Here is a 21,631-nt window from a genome sequence, read left to right as displayed (position 1 = left end):
CTACCCCAATCAGAAGGTATTTCTTGAACTGTAAGGAAACATATGACAGCATGTCAGGATGCTGCAGGGAACTGTGAAAAGAGCCACTTGGAAGGCCCCATCCCAAGCTTTTTCCAGACCTGTCTCCTCCATTTTTCCCCTGGGATATCCGACCGCGAGTCCTGGATGGGCATGAGGCCCCAGGCATGGAGGAGGCTGGGTCTGCAGTAACCCTTTTAGATATGGTCAGAACAAGAGTAACCAATGAATACGTGAATCAATCAATGCATTCATAAACAAAGACCCAAGACTACACTGTGACCAGTGCAAGAAAGCAGACTGGCATAATTTAAAAAGATTTCAATAAGGGTTGAAACATAGAGTTTTTTTCTTGCCAACGCTCAGTTAACCAGGAAATTAAATCAACAAGAACAGGAGCTTTCTCGTTAATGGCAGCTTTTCTGGATCGCGGTAATCATGCTCCTTAATAATAATGATAATCCCTGACATCGGTGCCGCACTTCATTCTTTGCAAAGCACTTTCCAGCCATTATCTCATTTGGTTCCCGCGCAGGCTGGGAGGCTGGCTGGGCAGGGCCCGGCAGGGCAGGGCACCCTCCGTCTACAATGAGGAGACAGAAGCACGGTGGAGTTGTGACTCGCCCCAAACTGCATGCCTGGCGAGGGACAGATCCTGGGCTGGAAGCCAGGGCTCTGACTCCAAATTCAGGTCCTGCCAAGACATCTGTGGCCTCTTTTCGCTGGGTCTAAGAGCTTTCCCACCTCGTATTTCACTTCATCCTTGCAACATGCCCAAGATGTGGGTAGGTTGGGGAGATTTGCTGTGCTCACCGCACAGATGGGGTAGCCGAGGAGAGATGGGGTGGTACACCTGAGTCCCAGCCCTGTGTTCTTCCTGCAGACCAGCATGCTGGCCACCCCGGGGCTGCCTCTGGGCTGGGGGCTCCTGCCTGAGTCGGTGCCTGGCCAGGCGGCAGCACCAGCTGCTGAGCAAGACGGAGGAAGGATCAAAGGGCTGCAGGGGCCAGCAGGCCACCCAGGGCTTCCTGTGATCCCAGCCCCAGGAGCAGGAGCGTGGCCCTGCGGGAGGGAGCTGGGATGTCAGACACCTGGGAGATGAAAGGCCTATGGCTTCCTGTCCCACAGTCCCACTGAGCACCTGGGAAGGGCTGGGGAGGCTGAGGCAGTGGGAGGACAGGCAGGGCCTTAGGGAGCAAACGGCTGCCTTCACCGTGCACCGAAAGCCCCAAACCTAGAGTTTCTACCCTAGAGCTCCCGGAACTCTCCTGTCTTAGGAAGCTCTGGCCCTTCCTTCAGGGCCCAGCTCCATTTCTGCACAACCACCTCCGCCTACTCTTGAGGACAGGCGCAAGCCTCGCCTCTTCCTCCAGGGAGAGTTCCCCGACACCTCACTCTCTGTGCCTCTACCACAGCAGGATGGAGATCAGGGTTGTCTTAGTCTGTCAGAGACAGTGCCCCAGAGCTGTCACAGCATCTGGCAATAATTGGCGCTCATTTCACGTTTGAAGAATCGAGTTAGGCTGACTTCGGGCCTCCCGTCCTTTCCCTTCCCAGACTTGTGCTTCGGTTTTCTGCGTCTACGAAGGGCAGAGCAGCCTTTCTGAACGTGGGGCGTTCGTTCCCAGGAGACTAAGAGGCAAGGCTGGTTCTTATCCTTTTCTGGGTCTAAAGCCTCTTGAGAGTTTGATAAAGGCTGTGGATGCTCTTCCCAGCATCGAGAAATGCCCCGAGGTGCATCAACACTGCATTTCAGGGGTTCACAGATCCAGGGGTCCGTGGAACCTACGTCTGTAGCTTCTGACTTAGGGATTCTAGACCCACCACTGCTCCTTTCGAATCAGGAACATGCCCACCACGGAGGTCCCCTTCCAGGAGCCTCCACCCTGGGCCTTGTGCTTCTCGGTCTCCTTGATACAATTAGGAGAAAGTCCTGCCCTTGAAGGTTTAAGGATACCGGGATTGGGATCAGGAAACGCAGAAGCAGGAGGTCGTGGTTTGTATCCTTAATACAGGTTCCCTCCCAGGGCCTGGAGTTCTTGCTGCTGAAGCTCCCATGCTGAATTTTAAGCAACAACTTCCTAGCTTGGGGCTGGTTTTAAGACGCAGAGTGATTGAGGTATTTTTGGAAATTTGGGGCACACATCGCTTCTTGGCAACGTTGCGATTTTATTCATTAGTTGTACATTTTATTGGGTGTTTTTGGCAGAAAAATATATTAGCTGTAGAGTCCCGATGTATCAGTTTCATGGAGTGCTCATAACAACGTCAGAGCCACATGGAGCGCTGCTCTGCTGGCCGCGTGGGGCGGGCTGGAGACAGGCTGGGGTCGTGCCTGGCCCCAGGGGACACGGCCGGGGACACACCCACCAGAACCATCAGGACTGTCCACGCCGGCCGGCTGTGGAGCCAGCTTCCCTTCGTCCCGCGGGCTGCTCTGAGGTTTCCCCGGGCTTTACCACACGGCAGGCCCCGCAGGGAGGGGGTTGTACATGAGCTTCTCCAGAGGCTCCTCCCTGGGCTACGGAATTTCTATGAAGACGCTAGAGGCCGTCCCCCCAAAGAGAGCATGACCTTTGAAGACGATCCCCTGAAAATCTAGGAGGCCTGTTTTGTGTTAAAGGCCTGGGTGAGGAAGCCCGATGGGGTGGTCTGTGGATGCGGAGGGCAAAGCTGAGGATAAGTAAAAGTCTCAGAGAAGTTCTAGAACCTTCTGAAAAGAGCCATGGACTAGGAGATCCCAACCTTCCCTTTTGGTGCTTCAAGCTCCTCATTTGTAAATGGAAACGGAGCCCCTGCCCTTCTCACCAGGCTGCTGCAGAAGCCACCTCGGGCCTTTGAAAGGCGTGAAGTCCCGTACGGACAGACAGAAGCCGTGCTCTTCTAACTACCAATTGCCACCAAACCCAAACTAAACCAAACTGATATTTTTCCTGAGAGACTGACCAGAGCTAAGCCCCCAGGGGGCAGTTTACCCTCTTAAAACACACACCTCCTTGCGGACAGCCCCTCTGTCCTGACTTTCTCCTACTGCATGCAGGCTCCCTCCCTCCACGGGCCTCACAGCTGGCTCTTTGCCCACCCCCCTCTGTGTCCTCACCCAGCTTCGTGGCCGTCAGCCCACCACGTCCCGAGGATCCCTAGATTCCTCTCTCCAGCCTCACTCTCTGCTCTGCTCCCAGCTCACCTGTCCGACCGCCTGCCAACAGCTCTTGTGGGGGCCTCAAAACACCCGTGGCTCACGCCCGGGCGGGCGGGCCCGACGCCCAAAATTCCCGCCCCCGGCCCCCCCAGGCTTCACCCAACCACGAATGGCACCACCTGCCTCGGCTGTCCAGGTCAAACCTGGGAGTCGTCCTGTCTTTTCTCTCCCTCTCCCTCCACGGCCCGTCCGTCACCAAGCTCTGTCAGTTCTCCCTCCTAAGGAAGCCTGACCCCCTAAGAGTACCACCCCACACCCCTGAGACCACTGAGTCCCAGCCCCACCCCCGCCATCACGTGAACCCTCCTCCTGGGTCTCCTCCCTTCCTCTCTCCCCTCCCTCCCAATCCATCCTCCCAACACCGGCTGGCGGGATCCTGTAATTCCAGCAACGGCTCCCTGGCACCGTGAATGAAACCCACACTCCTGCTGTGGTTACGGGGACCCGCCACCTGTTTTCTCTCCAGCTGCTCACGGTCCCCTTGGCTCACCCTCTCCTGTCACCCCCCGGCTCTCTGTCCCCGACCTGTTATCTCTGGCTGACGTGCTCTGTGCCACACGTTGGCATAAGTCTCAGTGCCAGCTCCTCAGGGACACCTTATTCAGTCCTGTCCCCAGTTCGGGCCTGTCTGTCTTCGCAGACCCTCCGCTTTCTTTGCAGCTCTCACAGCCGTTCCTCATTTCTAGGCAATTATTGCTCAGTTTGGCCTGTTTTCCTGCCCGGAACCGTGAGCTCCGACGGCTGGACTTCCGCTCGCTCACGGCGGGCTCCCTGTTTCTAGAGTGGGGCTGGCACGCAGCAGGCTCTGCCCCAACCTGCAGAACGCTGAGGGTGGGGTGACGGCTGAACTGCCCCCGGGGCGGCTGGAGGAGGTGGTGCGGGCAGCTGTGACTCAGCTGGAGACCCCCAGGTGTCCTTCCTAAGGGACAGACAGACTTAGAGGAGGGGGGAGTGGGGCGAGTAGGCCTCCTCCCAGCATGGGAGGAGGAGGAGGCGTCCACCCCCAGGAGCCCTTGGCCCCCGGCCAGAGGCTCAGTTGGTCCCTCCACCCAGCTACACCTCGGGTTTTCATCTGAAAGCGTGAGGTTTGGATTTGCTGATCAGCCCAGTTCCCGGCTGCCAGGACTGTCGGGCAGAGGACCTGTTCCTGAAGGTGGTGGAAGGGCATCTCCTGGGGGCCCGAGTTAGAGTTAGTCTCCTAAGATACCTTCTCCAGACAGTGCCTTTCACCCACCCTGCAGGGACAAATAGGAGCAGGGAGAACAAGCTGAGGACCCTTACATCCAAACACACGGGAGGGGTTAGGAGTGTTCCACAGAGAGAATGCTCAGCCAAAGTTAAACTGGCTTCTTTGCTGCAGGACTTGTCAGAGCCTTGACGGCACCCTGGGCAGGAGGATCTCTTGGTGGGTGTTGTGCAGGCAGGCTTTCCAAGCTTATTTGACCATGAACCTGAGCACCTCTTAGGACCCTAGGGTTCTCTGGAACACAGTTTGGGAACCGCTGATCGAGTTCAAAGCCAAAGGGAAAAACCTTCAGCAGCTACTGGAAGACATGGGCCCTCCCCAGTTTCCTGGGTCTCTGGGGCAGCGGGGCTTCAGATGCCCAAGAACTGCCTTCTTTCTCCTGGGCTGCATCCCTGGCCCGGCCCGTTGCTCACCTGGCATTTGGGCTGAGGATACTCTGCCCCGATCTGGGGCACCGTCCACACGCCCTCCCCTCCCCAAAGCTTGTCTTTCCTGGTAGCTGTGGCCGAGGTTCTTCCCCTACGTGGGGTGAGGCTTTGGAAAAGACTGGGGCTGAAGAAAGAGGTGAGGGGGTGCGATCCTGTCTCCCCTTCGAAGGTGGGCTCGTCCTTACTGACCTGGGTACCCGAGGCAGCTGGAGTCCCTGTGGGGAGACCTGGGGACCAGGGTGGCCTCCCTGCTCCACAGCTGAGCGTGTGGAGGTGGGGGGAGAGGCAGGCGGGAGATGAGCAAGTGGCCCAGCAGTGAGGGGGGCACAAGCGCGACTGCCCAGTGGATTTTGTCTTCTTAATGACGGGGATTTGAGGACGGGAGGCTGCTGTGAACAAGAAAGCTGCTCCTCCGGGAGGGGGGCAGCTGCTGTGCGGGTGTTCAGTGGCTGTGGCCGGCGGGCAGCAGAGGGGCTGCCAGGGGTACCAACAGCGGCACCTATGATCCGGATTAATCTGCAGCAGCTCCTGACGCAAACACTGCAGATTTCTGGACCCTCATGCCCCTGCGAGAGCGGCAGTGGGGGAAGGGATATGCAGTGTCTCTCTGATGGCACCGCAAGGGCCTGGGGGCTGCAGGCTTTTACAGCAGAGCCCCCGCCAGGGAGAACTGGACTCAGCCCCCCATTGGCAGAACCTGGGCCTGGAGGGCTGGACCTCAGGCCAGGGCCAGCAGCAGGAGGTGGAGGTGGAGAAAGGGAGGTGGCAGGAGAGAGAAACGGACCACGAGGCACAGCAGAGATGGGGGGAGCCCAAGCAGGGGGCAGCCACGGGTGGGTGGGGGTAGCACAGACTGCGGGGAGGGGGTGCCAGGCTTTCCCCCAGCCCTCAGAGAGCTCCGACTCTCAGCCTGGAGCGAGAGCCCTGCAGCTCCTGTGGCTTCTGGCCTCTGAGAGATGAGAGTGCAGGGGCGGGTGCTCCCCCGGGGGCAAGGCAAGCTTGGGTCTGGCCAAGCCTTAGTGCCTGCTCTTTAGGATGGAGGACTACGACTGGCCTTGACCTTGTTGGGAGGAAGGTGAGGCCGCGCAGGGGCTCAGGATGGGCCTGACCCCCAGCTGGTGCTCACATGCAAGGCCGCCGACGTTGCCGATTTGAATGGGTGTTCGGTCATCTGTTACTGGGCGAGGTGGGGGCGGGGAGGCATTCCAGTTTGCAAGGGGACGCTGAGCCCTGCACCTCCCGCACGCCGAGCCCACCCCAGGGCTTGTACAACAGGCCCTGGAAGGTGCAGCAGTGCGCTCTTCACCAGAGACCCACCGCGGGGATCCAGGGCGCCCAGAGCAAGTCCTCTTGGCCACTGCCAGGGGTGGGTGCTGGGCAGCTGGATGCCAGGGGGTCCCAGAGCCCAGCCTGGGTTCATCCGCCTCCGCTGGGAAGGAGGAGGCCCAGAGCCTGCACCCCTTTCTGTGGAGTAAGCAGGACAGCAGTGCAAGAAGTGGTTAAAAATGCAAAAAGCGGTTGGTTTTGATAAAGAAAAATGCAGCTGCAACATCTGTTTGACTCTTGTTTGCAGCTTCATCAACGCTAAGTGGTCAATAAATCAGAGTGGCATGGCGTTCCGTTTCTTCTGGGGCTCAGTCATTAATCTCGTACCAGTTCTCATGAAAAATGAAGGAGAGAGGCTGTGTGATAGTGAAAATGTATACATTACCCAGAAAGTCATAATAGCATGTAATAGTGCCACACACCTCCCCACTTGCTGCGGGGGTGGAGGGGTGCAGGGGAGTGGGCCTGCGCACCACCAGCCCAGGATGAGAGAGACAGAGAGAAAATCAGCATTGTCTGCGCCATGAGCCCATTCTATTATTGCCTTTGTCATATTAGCACCATTTATGCAGATTCCGAAAGCCCCACAAGCCTGGTCTTCAGAGACAGAGCCTTCCCTGTATCTGGTGCTTAATAAACGAGGGCAGGCGCCCATAAAACAGTGTGCAAAGCCGGCAGGAAGAAGGGTGGGATTTATTAGGGAATGAATAAGTGATGATACCAGGCAGCTCAGGGCTGTGGGTGTCACTACGTTGCAAGGCAGAGAAGGGTCCTCTCACCCATGCTCCCGCTGCCCCTGGCAGCCTGGCACCTACCCTCCACTCTGGATAAAGGCATGAGGTAGAGTCAGTGTCCCCATCAGAAGGGAGGCCTGTCAGGGAGCCCTGGCAGGCTTGAGTTCTGCTCCTCTGTCCCCCATGGAGGGCTGCCAGCAGGCAGGGGGAGGGTCATGCAGGCCCAAGAAATGCAAGAACGGTGGCCATGAGCATGAACCCTCAGCATGACCAGGGTGGGTGGGCCCTGCTGCTCAGGTCTGCTGCCTCCCTCCTAGTTCTCTCTTCCCTGCTGCAGAGGGGGATCCTGGTGTGCTCTCGCGCACGGAACTGCCACATTTCATCGCCATCCCTACTCCTCGGGGGGCAAGACCCTGCCTGTACCCCCAGCACACACCTCCCAGTGGGCACTTCCTTCCATCTGCAAAGACTGCCTTCTGAGTGTCAGCTGTGTGCTGGGCCCCCTTCAAGCCCCATGTGTGGTGGCTCACATAGTCCCTTTGATGACCCAGGGATGCAGGTGTTACTGTTATGTATTCAAGGGACGCAGACTCTTACTGCTCAGGACTCATGATTCAACCCAGCCCTGAGCCCCAAGCCCGTGTCTCCATGCCCCCTCTCTGCTGGGCCCCTGGGGCTCCGAGGGATCCTGCAGGACGGTGGATGGAGGGCTGTGTGCCTAGTCTCAGTGTCCGGGGCAGCAGCAGCTCAGTTAGTGTCTGTGCTAACGGGTCTGAGGGGCCTGGCTAGATCATGATGGGTGCGGGGAGCTGGTGGGAACAGGCACGGGGCTGGAAGTCCCAACCTCAGCGCTAGACTCTTGAGGGCGGGGCCAAGGCAACAGAGTCCCTGTCTCCGAGGGCCTGCAGGGGTCAGGACACCCTCTGTGGTCAGGCAGGGCTATGGGGTAGGGCAGGGGGACAGCCAGGAGCTGAGCACTTGGCAACTAGGGGGCAGACCCAGGTCTCTAAAGTTGGGGATGAAGCAAATAGAGAGAGAAAGGTAAGAGAGTAGGAACCAAAAGGGGGGTCCTGGGGCCACCAGTAATAGGCAAAGCCAGCTGTCAGCTGTGCACTTCCTGGGACCAGGGCCCGCATCACGTGCTGGGCACCGGGATCCCCACTGCAGGCCAGCATGGCAGGGGACACAGATGACCTCCCTGCTTCCATGTCAGTGCTCAGCGGGGAGGGAGGGTCTTGGGGTGATGACAGGCGAGAGGCCTGGAGGGCCCACACGGGGCCTCCTTTCCTGCCCCAAGTGGAGGCAGAGGCCGGCTGCCCTGGGGGAGCCCCTGTGGCCCCTCCAGCCGGGCTGCCCTCATTAAGCCAGCACACGCACCACAGGGAGTCTGGGGCCGGCAGCCCTTCCCTGCTTCACAGGGAGCCTGGGAGACTTAATTAGTTAATGTGGGTAAAGTGGTCTGAAGATGAAAAACCCTGGGTAATTGCTGAGTGCTGCTGCTGCTGTTGTTATTACACAATTACCAGAATTTTCCAGTCATGGGAATATAGTTAAACAATTTCCACCTGGTGCGGGGTTCCGGGAACCATGCCGGCCTAGGGGCTGGCCTGCTCTGCCCTCTTTAGTCCATAGGTGACATATTACAAACACATTAATTGCGGGAAATCACGCCTGGCGCAGTCCTGGCCACATCCTGGACCCCCAGGGAAGGCTGAAGTGAAGGAGAATTTACGCTCTCCCTGAGCAGATAAAGACGCGTGTGCTTAAAAAGGAGCCAAGGATGCCATCCATCCAGACTTTCCAGAAGCCTCTAAGGAAGTTCTACCCAAAGGCCCCTAGAAGGTCAAGCCAACCTGGACAGACGCTGCTGGGAAGAACGTTTTATCATGCGGCTGCCCAGCCACACTTGACTGCCCAACTGTGGGCTTGTGTGGCCACGTTTCTGGATGCACAAATGGCAGCCATGAGATTCACGTTGGCTGGGGGCCAGGGCTCGCCTTGTTTGAAATTGTTATAAATGATCTGGGGGAAGAAATGCCCAATAAAATCTCCACATTTGCTGATGACACTGAACTTTCATTTGTGATCAGTCAGGAGAGGATCTCGCGGGGTCGTATTTAGTGGGTGAAAAGTGACAGATGGATCCCAGTGTGGGTGAAGTGCGGGGCAATGTGCTCGGGAAGAGTAAAACAAATTGCCCACGGAGGCTGTGGGCCCAAGCGCCGTACATCAAACCCGGGTAGACCCCCGGGGTTCATGGAGGCCACTGTCCAAAGTCGCTGCTGGGACCAGGAAGGACCACACCTGGAGAGCTGGGCACACCCTGAGCTGGAAACAGAACGGCGAAGGCTCTTTATGACAAATCTTGATCTGGAATAGCGAGTGCAGGGGCGAGGGGAGTGTCCATTGCGGAGGGGGGAGTGGCCATGGGAAAACTAAGATGAGGATTTTTCTGGCCAAAATGACATGAGAGGTAATGTTTGATTCGAGTCTTTTTGGTCAGAAAGAGAAGAAGGTGAATGTGTGCATTCTTTTCCAGATCCCCGAATGCTAAGAATAAGGGTCCCCCTGGAGCTCGGGGAGGTAATTTTAGCACAAACAAAAACTCTGCACAGTGGGCAGGTAATATACGAGACTCATTATCCCAGGGGACACATGTGCTGAAAAATAGAAATAAATTTTTTTAAGTGGGTGACATTAGTTCCTGGATGGCTGGTCCGTAAGGAGTTATGGAAGGAGATCAGGATGCTGGGGGTCATCTCTCTGTGGGACCCAGATCCAGGAGGCAGCACGATGCTCGGTGTCCCCACCAGGCAGATCCAGGGCTGGGAGCCCGTTGTTGTTTGCTTGTCGGGCAATCACTAGGGACACAGGCGGCCGTCACTGTGCAGTTGGCAGAGCCTGAGCGTGAATGAGGCTGTTGGTTTGTCTCCTGCTCTCACCTTGAACGTATTTTTGATTTATTAGAAGTCACTGCAAGAGTCGCTCCAACCAGCCTTGGGATAAGAAGCCTTTGACCTTTTGCTGGGACGCAGAACTCTAGGGCAGGGTCCTGCTCAGGGTACGCAGCCCTGGCCCAGCAGGGACCGAGGGTGAGGCAGCCAGGGCCGGTGGCACAGGTTCCCAGTGATCAGGTCACAGAGGGCTGCAGTACCCCACCTCTGACCTCCTCTCCCCTCCCAGGAGCAAAATCCACAGGCCACATGGCCTCCTTGTTCACTTGGGCCACATGACACCCTTCTCACCAGCCTCAGAGAGGCCCTGCCTCTGGCTTAGACTGGCCACGTCCTCTCGGAAGGCTGGAAGCTAAGCACACTGCCCCCACCTTCTCTGGCCCTCCCTTTCCAAGGATGCGTGCCTCAGTCTCGCTCCCGGGGCTGGTGTGCCTGCTCGGAACCATGCCCCATTAAGCAGTGAGTCACTCCCATCAGATGACAACGGCACCAAACTGTCATCCAGCCGTCTCCAGAGTGACCGATGCACTCTGGAGCCTTTCCTGTCCATCTGCTCCTCACAATAGCTCTAGAGGAAGTTGGGCATGTGCCACCAACCCACGAGCCCCCTCTGACTGAGAGGTGCTACACGATCTGCTCATGGCCATACGGCTAATGGGAGGCAGAGCTGGACACAACTCTAATGCGTTTGGTGTTCATGTGATAAGAGTATCCAAATGTTCTTTAGGGAGTAAATCACTTCTCCCAACTCAGTCCAGGAGTGGAGCACATGACTCAGGCTGGCCAATCGGAGGCCTACATTCTCCGGGCAATGGTGATTGGCTGTGAGTCCCAACCAGAGGCAACCAGAGTTAATCCCTGGACTTGGCTGGAGCCACTGGGAGACAGGATGCTCTTTCCTGCTGAACTTGAACTTGGGATGATGAAGCCTTGTGCTCCTGGAAGCCATCTCTTGCCAGCACATGGAGTCCAAGAAGGAAGCCAACGTGGAGGAGGCAGAGCTGAGAGAAGGAGACACTAAGCCTTCTTGCCATTAATTGAGCTCCTGGATCCAGTCATGTCTGAAGCCAGTCCACCCAAGACTTTTCAGTAACTTGAACCCCAAAATTTCCTCTTGTCCTGAAGTCAGTTCAAGTCGAATTTTCTGTTGCATCAACCAAGAGCCCTAACTCCTAAACGGATCATATGTCTTTCTTTTGCTAAGCCAGTACTTGCTCCACTACACAGTTCAGACTGTCTTCTAGTTCCTACCACAACGACAATCACTGTGATTACTAAGAACTACCATTTAGTCAGCACCTGTCTGTTCCAGTGCTGGGTGCTAAGTGCTTCCCAGGCCTTAGCTGGTTTGATCCTCACAACAACCCACGAGGTAGGACTGGTTATCATCATCTCTTCTTTACATATAAGGAACATGAAGCAAAAAGAATTATGTACCCTTGAACCCAGGTGTGTCTGATGCTGAAGGTGACGGTGAGGCAGCGTGGTCCAGAGTTGTGCTCTGGAGACAAGTGCCCGGGTTCGAGTCTGGTTCTGCTACTTCCTTGCTGTGGGCCTTGGGCAAGCACATCACTATGACTCAGTTTTCTCTCCTATAAAATGGAGAGAATAATAGTACCTACCCCATGATGTTGTTGTGAAGACTGGAGGAGATAAAGCATTTGAACAGTGCCTGATGCGTAGTCAACCTTCCGAACTGCCTGGAATTATCATAACCGACCTCTCAAACCATCGTCACTTCATCTCTCGATACTGTCACAGACCAAGTTTCCCTAAGATCTTACAGAACTGTATGTGGAACAAAATCAAATTGATTCAGACATTGCTTATTTGGGAGGTGTAATTCTTTAAGACAGGAGCCCATCTAGGCAAAGTTCAGAAACTGTTTTCAAACACTGAGGGCGCATTGTTATCTCCAGTGGACGCTCAAGCCAACGGAGGGGTTTGAGGAGCTAAACCCATCATTCTTGTCCAATCATGAAAACAGGATCTCTGGGACAATTCTCGGCTATCTTCCAAGTGCTGGAAGAAAACAAAACTATATTTCTCGAAAAACATTCTGTAATTGAAGTGCCCATGAATTCAAAGAGAATCTCCCTCTCCCCATCCTGCCCTATCGCCTGAACGTGTGGGATTCTCCTGAGGCCCTGGGGTCATTTCTAGGCCTCAGCTGGAAGACACAGATGGCAGGTGACCTGCAGGTCCTCGAGGAAGTCCAGGTCTTTCAAATCCTTCTCTAATAATTATTGCTCACCTCCTCACCTGGATGCTTCTTATATTTGAATTCGTGCAGAAAAGATCCTCAAGGATTCTGCACATCATGGGCCTCCTGAACTCTCCCTCATAGTCCTCTTGGAACAGAGGATGATGGCGGGGAGGAAACTTAGGGGTCGTCCAGGCCAGCTCATCCATCCCCTTCCGTTTCCAATTGGGAAAACTGAGCCAAGAGAGGCTGTGACTTGTCTCATGTCACCCTGTGGACAGGGAGCGAGTGTGGACAGGGAGCCACACTCCACTCCCACCCTCTGCCAGCCTCCTAGCTTTGCCCTTTCCTGGGGTTCAGAACCACCCTGGAGCCACTGCTGCACTCCCCTTGCTTTGCAGAAAGAATGTGCAGAAGGGGAGAGCTGGATGCTATTCACCCAATGTGGCATTCACGATGAGGCTGGCTTCCCGGCCAACGTCCTCCTTTGCAACCTTGACTGTGCACAGGCTCCCGAAATCCTCAATGGGCTGGAAAGGGGCCCTGCGCTTAGCTGTTTAGAGCTCATGCTTTCTGTTCAGCATCTTCTTGGTGGTGGTGATGGCGGGGCAGGTGCTCTAAGCAGGGAAGTCTGGGAGACTAGGACCTGGGCCACCCTCCCTGGTTCTAGGGGGCATCTGGGGATCCCCTCCACTAAATCCTGTTAAAGACACCCCCAAACTCTCCCTTGACTGACAAATGGGCCGACTGTGGAGGCAGCAGAGGATGGGTTGTGCTCGGCCCATCAAGCATCTATAGGATTTTTATGCTCTGGCAACTGTAACGGTGAGATTCCAGCAATTGTTTTAGAGGGAATCATGATTAAATTGGGCTGTATGTTTTTTTAATGTGTTCCCCAGCTCCTCTTTAATACCTTGGTAGGACAAGATAAAGTGTAATCACTGAAGTAATTGTGGCACTCAACAGTTTATGTCTTGAAAGAGTGACTGGGGGTTAACAAAGCCACTGCAGGGCGAGGTTTGGATTAGAAATTAGAGTTTTTCTTTTGGTTATTTTCTTTTTAAACCCCTCTTTATCTTCCTTCCTCCTTTCTCCAGTGGCTCCTGGAGCTCGCTGATAACCTGTAAACCTCCTTGGGTAATAACGGAACGTGCGTTACTAATGACACAGGCAAATCCGGGGGCCGCCTCCTCCGCAGAGTTGCTGTGGCGGGTCCGCCTCTTCCCCGGGGGCCCATGCCCTTGCAGGCAACGCCGACTTGTTCCCCAAACCAGTGGGCTCGACATCCTGAATACCAATACGGATCACGACCCGATCGCTTCAGCCGCATCCTGAAACCACTGGCCGGTGCCGAGTGGCTGGGCTGCCCGAGGCCAGCCCCTTACAAATGGCAGAGGAGGGCGAGCTCACCAACTCCAACACCTCTTTGAAATGTCCCCGTCTCCTGGGAAATGCCAAAGGCACCAGTGGGGCGGGGGGCTGTGGCCCACAGGGAGCTGATGGCCCCACCCCTCTTCAGATGGTGCAATGGAGAGACCTGGGCCTCCTCCAGCTTCCTCTGGGCATCTGTCAGCATCACACTTAGAGACCAAGACCCACATCTGCCACTGGGGGCAGAATGGAGCCACAGAGCTTGGAAACATTAGAGTGATGGCACAGCAATGGCTCTCATGTTGCTCAAATCTATGGCGCAGCTAATGCCCGCAGAGCAGAAGGAAGGTAGAGATGTAGGAAGGGGTGAGGCTTTTCTCTCTGTCCCCAAGTCCACCGCCCCAGTCTGGTCCTCACTGCCTTACCCATGCACCCTGGCACCAGCCTTCTGACTGGTCTCCCTGCCTTGAAGCCAGCCCCTCCATCTGACTCTCAGAGCCATTTTCCCAGATGCCAGCTCTTATGGCGCCATCCACTGCTAACCTTCGACGGCTCCTCATCTCTGTGAATGCAACCCACTCCTGATACCAAAGGCCTCCGTGATTGGCTAGATCCACCTTCTGTCTACACCTCCCATGTACCCTCCTCACACCCCTTGGCTTAGTCCTTGGGACCACTCAGCCTGCTCTGCCCACCCGCTCTGCCCACTCTGTTCCTAAGGCCTGGAATCCCTCCACTCATCTTGGCAAGTCCCCATTCTACCTAATTGCCAAGACTCAGCTCCAATACCACATTGTCCTTGAAGCTTCCCCTAATCCTTCCAAACAAAATAACAGCATTCTCCTTGGACTCCCACAGCAGCCCTCTGTACCTCTCATGCCCCACTGGCCAGTCCTGCCTCCTTTCACTGGTCTTTGGTCTTGGGTCTACATTCCCCCTCTAGATCCCAGGCTTCCTGAGAGCAGAGTCTATGTCAGAAGGAAATTCATTCCCCAGTAGGCCAACAAGTGTTGGTTCAGTCGGTGGCTGGTTGACCACATCTGCCCTTGGGGCAGTGATGAATGGGGGTGTGTAGCCTGGGCTGGCCATGGGGGGCGGGGAGAGCCCCATGAGCTGGGCTGTGCCTTCGGAGGAGAGCAAGCATGTCAGCCAATTGGTGGCTCATATACTCACCATCCCCCCATCACTCTCTCCCCTCATATCTTCTGCCATTGCCAAGGCAGAGGGAATGAAGCTGCGAGGGCCTTTCTGGGTAATTCTGGTTTGAGCTGATTAGACTCTTCATTTTAACCTGATTTTACCTCTATTTTCACCTGTGGGAGTGGGCATATACCAGGATGATTTGTTCCAATCTCACACATGCAAATCCCACTGCCCATCTTGGCCCTTGGAATTTCACACTAAACCGCGGTGGATGGCCCCCTTTCTCGCTAAGCTCAAATGTGGTCCCAGAAATCTCAAAGCAGAGTTCTGGGTAGCCATTGCTAATTGATAAAACATGGCCATCCCCTCCGTGTGTGCGCATGTGCGCACACACACACACACACACACCCCCCCAGTTGTGATGCCCCAGCTCCCTCTCCTTGTTTGTTGTTAGGTCTCCCCACGGCTGCCTTGAAGTTGAGAAGACAGACGCTGGGCCGAGGGCCTTGGCACTAGCCCAGGGTAACTGGGACACCCATGTTTGCAAAGAAAGCATTTGTGAAGTGTGAAGAAATCAGAAGAGCGCCGTTCAAAAACTGTGTTTAAATTTCACTCAGAATGTTCTATTTTGTGTAAGGGATAGAGTCCCTTTAGAAAAACACTTGCTGGCATTTGCAAACCACTGTTGCTATGGAGCTGTTAAGAGAAGTTAGCTACCCAGGGATGGCAATTAATTCTGGTGGATGTAGGTAAATTGAGCCAGCAGCTCCTTCTGGAGAAAGCTGATGGGAAAGGAGAGGTAAAAGGCAAAAGCTGAAAAAATACCTCTTCTGATTGAGGTTTTGGAGTCCCTGGAGCAAGGTGCCTTTCTATCGATTTCTGTGTGCTTCCCTCGCAGTCTAGGAGAAAGGATGCCGGTGCTGGGAGCCCAGAGGAGACAAGGCTTTCTCTTCAGTTAACTTGAGAGAAGGTGGGGCCCTGTTCACCCACTCACCAGCTGGCTGTTCTTGGGTAAGATTCCCAGCCACTTGGAGGAACAGTTTCCTTCTCTACAGAGTAGGGGTAACCGTAGTACTCACTTCATAGGGTATTCATCCATCCATCCATTCATTCATTCACTCATTCAACAGCTATCTGTCAAGAGCCATGATGTGCCAGGACTGGTCTAGGTTGGGAGTCTATGGTGAACAGAACTAGGTGTCTTGTTATCAAAGAACATGGAAAAGACAACCTAGAAATATTTGAAGAAAGAAAAAGGTTTTTTCTTTGGGATAAGTGCTAGGTGCTATGAGCATAAAAAACCCAGGTGGCGGGAGACAGAGGTGGGGAATTTAGCCAGGGCACTCGGGGAAGGTCTCTGGGGAGGTAGCCTTGAGCTGAGTCAGAAATGACAAGAATACAGCTAGGGGAAGATTTGGGGGAAGCAGGGTTCAGGTACAGGGAGGTGTGACAGAAGAGCAGCCTCGGGACCCAAGGGCCATTCAGGAAAATAGCCATGAAGAGAAGCAGCAGAGGTTCAGCCTGAGAACAGAGCCCTGGGCCACATTCCACGATGGTGACTCTGTGTCTGCTTGCCCCTGTCCTGCCTGGGGCCTGGCTCTGGGCTTGCTGAGTCTTTGGTGAATAAGCAAAACAGTCCATAAACCCATTAGTGTTGAACGAGCTCCACCTAGAACTTAAGATTGAATCTCTCAGTAGAAGAAAAACCTCCACGTTTTGAGAGCAAATCACCAGGAAAGGCTTCTGCTGGCAGCCACGATACGGCACGAGATGGAACATACAGTTTTACCCATTAGTGAGAAAGTTACCAAAGTTTAACTTGTTTAAGGCTTGTTCTGAAAAAAACAATCTGTTTTGTTGGCTATTTGTTGAACGAAGGCACAAAAGATGGGTTATAATTACGTTAGCTGCTTTCAGCAGCGGGTACTAATTTTGGAATTAAAATAAGACAGAAAAAGTGCCCCAATCTGTTCTCTTGCCTGCAGCCAGAGGATGGAAGGAACTTGGACGTGGAATCAGACCTTGGCTTAAACCCCACCTGGGCCACTGTAAACGGTGTGATCTTGGGCAAGTTACTTAACCCCGATCAGCCTCATATCCCTCAGCCAGGAAATGAGGATCATCACACCTACCTGCCAGGGTCATTGGGGGGATCAAGTGAGAAAATAATGGAGCACCCCCAACACAGCGCCCAGCAAGGGGTTCACACGCAGTCATTGATTAATGAATTCACAAACAAACCCATCTCTACCCCCTCTGGCCCCTGGGGGTCTGGGGTCACAAACCGAAATAGCCAGGTCAGTTTTACTGTGCCTTCGGAGGTGAATAACTCCCCATTTGACAGTTGCTTCTATAAAACCACAGGTTTGAAGTGACTCCAATGTCACAGGAGGTCACCCCAGAGAAGATGCCTTGTTCTGTCTCAGCATCCTCTCTCCAGAGGTGCAGGGGAGCCAAGACATGGCAGAGCTGGGTTGGTGCCTGGAGTCTTGCAACAAACCATGGCCAAGTGAAGAATCAGAGTGACCTTCTCAGAGGCGATGGTCCCACGGCCGGGCTGTGTTGCTGGGTACCCCTGCCCTGCTCCAGGTTGCACAGACTTTTCCAGTAAACTTCCAGAAGGGCCAGCACAGCACTTGGCACCCCCGTCCCCCCCTTCCTTGTTATTTAAATACACTCCCGATGATGGAGAGTCTTGAGCTGTCACTGCCAGGCGGGGGCACCTGACAGGAAATTAATTTCTTAGTTTCTTATTAACTTTGAGAGGAGCATCTCTGTTGAGCAGTGCTGCCAGGACAAGGTTGACCGGGGCTTCCAGCAATTTTAATATTGGAAATTGGCACTAAAGCTGGATGTACAGCTTCTCTTGCCACCTTCTCGAGCTGGCACCTGGCTTAGCAAATGTCTCAGGAAAGAATGGAAAATTCCCAGCATCTGAGACTGCAGCCCCCGGTGAAAATTCTGCTGATGCTGACAGGTGGCAGTGACAAGATATTCTGGCTGTGGTCTGACTATGAAATGGAAGGGCCCTGGGGTTCTCTGGTGGTGGTCTCCAGAGCCATCACTGCTTTCCGATCAGTAGTTCCTCTCCTTGTGGTCGCCTCCCTCTGGCCACCCCCATGAGAGGGCCTCTTTCCCTTGGCCGGCCTCTGCCCTGCCCTCTGTCCTCCAGCCTCCAATCAGGGCTCTGTTGCCTCTTGTGGATTTTTGCCTTTCTCACCTCCTAGCCCTGCTCTTTCCATCATGAGACGGAAATTTGACAGGTTCCATTTCTGGCTCTGTGACCTTTCCCAGTTCTTTCTCTCTCCTCCTAGCTCCACCTCCTCCGGCCATTCATCTTGCATCTGTCCTCAGGGCCGCCTCCTCTGACCTTCCCACCTTCTCATCTCTCTTTCCCACCTTCTCTTGTCAGGGGACTCTTTGGCTTGGTCTGAACAGTCAGGTTCAATTTCTCAAGCAAAACCTTTGAATTTCTCTGGCCAGCTCTTGAATGTCTTTGTTCCCCAGCTAAGAATCAGCTGATTTCAGCCCCAGCCAAGGTTTGCCTTGAGGGCTTCGGCCTCTACATCACCCTGTCTCTACTCAGTCCAGGCCTTTCCTCCCACCCCTCTCTCCTCCCTTTCTCTTCCCTCCTAACCCACACTTACGGAGTACCTACTATGTGAGTGCTGGCATGGATATAGGGACGGCTAAACAGGGCCCCGCTCTCCAAATGCTTAACAGCCTCCCAGGGACATACTAATGTGGAACAAGGCAGAGTGACATATATTCTATTTTTGCCAGAGGCAAAGGAAAGTTCTGTGGGAGAAGGGGAAGGAGGGGTGATGACTCATTCTGTGCTTTCCAGCTTCCAGTCCCACCTAGTTGGGAAGCCATCCTCCTCTCTCCCCTCCTGCAGGGAGCAAAGCATCATGGGACTATCCTGGATGCAAGCAGGCTTAAACACGGTTTCTCAGCCTCACAACTGTAGACATTTGAGGCTGGCTAAATCTTTGTTATGGAGGGCTGTCCTGTGCATCTAGGATATTTAGAAGCACCCCTGGCCACTAATACTAAATGCCAGTAGCATCTCAGAATGGTGACAAGCAAAAACATCTCCAGATATTGCCAAACATCCCCTGGGAGCAAAATCAGCCCTGGTTGAGAACCACTGGGCTACACAATGACCCCAGGTCTCACTTACTCTCCAGATACTGTGTTGTTCAACTTTCAAGACTCCAAAAGGGATGAGGGAGAGTAAGACTGTCTTTAGAGCGAACTTAAAAGTAGTTCTGGTCTATTCTGAGGGTTCATTTTATTGTTATGTTTGGTTTCTTACCCATACACTTCTTTGTGTTCAACATTTAATAAGAGTGTTACATAGCTTTATGGTGGATGCTGCTCGGTTGTCTACCAGCATTTATTCCTCACCAAAATCCATCCATAGGTGGGGGAATAAGTGGGGAAGGGGCCCGACTGGCCAAGTGTTCTCCCATCCCCCTCAAGGGGATTATTCAGGAATGAGGATATGACCTAGTTCTGGCTAGCGAGAGAGGGTTTCTCATTGGCAGCAGCTGCTATTCCCATCGCTGCTTCCTTGCAACACAGCTGTGTGTAGATGTGAACCTGGACTCGGTGCAGTCATCTTGCTCCCAGCAGGAGCATGAAGCCATCATTAAAGATGGCTGAGCAAAGCGTTGCAAAGAACTTGGGTCCTTGGTGACATGGCCCAGCCTCTGAACAATCTAACCCTCAGCCTCCACTCCCTCTGACTTTCCTTGTACGTGATATTGTAGATTCTTTATTGCTTAAGCCAGTTTGAGTTCCCTGGGGCAGGAACATCTTGCCATGGCATGGTTTGGTAGAGATGGTAGAAGGCTCAGCGGAGGAGAGAAGCTGGATTGTGGCTTTCTTCCTAAAGAACCAGATCTCATGGTCCACCTCTTCGTGCTTTCTCACGCTGGCAAGCTGAGAAGTCTGCTGCTTCGGGGGGAAGCCGCACACCCTCAGCTGCTCTGGTCGCCCCAGCCTCCCTAAAATCTGCAGCCACTATCTGCATCCATTTGAGATGCAAATTTCCTAACCAAATTTGAATAAATCTTTTATTTCCCTTCCTGACGTGTAATCCAGGATCAGGTGAAGGGAAAATAAAAAAACCTTTCTGGAAGAAATGAATGGCTCTCAATTGAAACCCAAATAACATAACAGCTTTCAAACTGGCATTTGCAATTGGGCTAAGTGAACCTAATTCAATATCAAAGGAAGAGGGAAGTATTTTAATTATCTCATTCTCATCACGGGAGAAGAAACTGGTTCCGTGGGAGGTAAACACCCTAAGCCACAAGGTTTCCCTGTAAATTACAACGCTCAACTTGAGCTGACAAGGAGAGGGGACGCTTCTTCCTGCTTGATGGCGTTCTCTGACGTGTGGCCTTTTACTATAGTCATAAAAAGGCAGTAAATTAGGAAGGCGCTATAAAATGTCATCGGAACCGACTGGGATCAACCACGAGAAGCCAAATTTCCAGCCAAAGCCTTGAGAATGAGGGAAACATAAATGGCATAAAGCCAGTTCCCAGGGTGGAGGCCCCCGGCCAGGGGCAAAGCAGGATGTTGCCTCCAAAGGAGCAGAGTTGCAAGTCTGGAGCCACACACAGAGCAAGATGACAGTGGGCCAGGCCACAGAACTGGGAGAAGATGGCTGCTCCCATCCTGAAACATCGTCCTTTCTGGTGGGCTCTGCTCCGGCTTGGTGCTGGCTCCAGAGGCAGCTTGGGCTGAGATGCCATCTTTCCATTTATCACTTAGCTAACACTTTCCTAAGTTACGATGTGCCAGGCACTGGAGGTGTGGAGACAGAAGAGAGAGTCCCTGTCCACAGGGTCCTGGTGGGGCAGACAGATGATGTGCTAACCATACAGCCTGACAAGATCCAGGTCAGCTGAGATGACAATAAGGGATGATAGCGGTGATGACCATGATGCAGCAATGTCCAGGCTTCTAGGGGAGCACCACATCTTGGAAGCAGACTCAAGCCCATCTGAACAATTCAGGACACCCACTCTGTGCAGGGTGCTGAGTTCCTGCCTGGTCAATGCTACTAAGAGCTAATGTTTACCTGTGCCAGTCCCTGGGCTGCCGGTTTTACCTGCCTTCCTGCATTGAATCTTCCTAAGAACGTTATCAGGTGCTATTATTGTTACCAACCCTGCTTTAAAGCTGAGGAATGGGCCCAGAGAAGTTAGGGAACCTGCTTCTGGTCACAGTTTCATGTTAGAGGTGCCAGCACTTGAATTCAGAGCAATCTCATTGTGTCCTGACTAGCCTGGCTGCAATGCTGGACATATGAACGGTTGAGACCCTTGACTCTCCATTTGTTGGACTAGTTCACAATTGAGAAGACTTCTGATCTGAGAGCGAATTACTCTGAGGACGATAAATCCTGGTCCTCTGGAAATAGTGCCTTAGACTTTAAGTGTGTGTGTGTGTGTGCACGCGCGTGTGTGTGTGCTGACCAACATCTCCAGGGTGAACCCTGCCAGTGGGACATCCACCGTCCCTGCCCGTGTCCTCCTGGGTTTCTGAGTGTCTGATTAGCAGGGAAAGGTGTCATTCCAAGATCTGAGCACTGGTCAGCTTTGAGGCCTTATTTGCTCTGCTGATACGCTGGCCTGAGAAGCTGAGGGTAGAGGACTCAGGTCCTTCCTGGATTTTCCCCAAGCTCCTGAAGTCTTCCTGTCCTCCCCTAGGTTCCAGGAAAGGTTGCCTTGAGCCACTTCAGGCAGAGGGATGTTTACACTTTCAAAGTCCGCAGAGGGATTGATAAGCCCCTGAAGCCTTCTTTCAGGCTCACCATATTCTTTGCTGCTACACTTTTGTGCTCTGTTGCTTCTTCCTCCACTGGAGGTGGGGAGGGGCCTGGCAGACGTGCCCTCCTGATATTTAAAGACAGAACTGAGAGACTCTTCAGCCAAGAGTGGGCCCTGCACGACCCGTGGATCTCAGTCACCTGGATTCCAGGTCACTG

The 21,631-nt window shown here is 53.9% G+C and overlaps 1 protein-coding gene across 1 annotated transcript in view; it reads right to left on the bottom strand.

The window, feature by feature from the left end:
• The window catches only part of CAMTA1 (calmodulin binding transcription activator 1), an 864,246-nt gene that overhangs the window by 113,498 nt on the left and 729,117 nt on the right, over nucleotides 1-21,631 (bottom strand). The gene's annotated exons all lie outside the window — the stretch shown is intronic.

The sequence above is a fragment of the Diceros bicornis genome, chromosome 13, assembly GCF_020826845.1.
Source record: "Diceros bicornis minor isolate mBicDic1 chromosome 13, mDicBic1.mat.cur, whole genome shotgun sequence".
NCBI lineage: Eukaryota > Metazoa > Chordata > Mammalia > Perissodactyla > Rhinocerotidae > Diceros > Diceros bicornis.
This window is presented reverse-complemented; position numbering and strand designations above follow the sequence as displayed.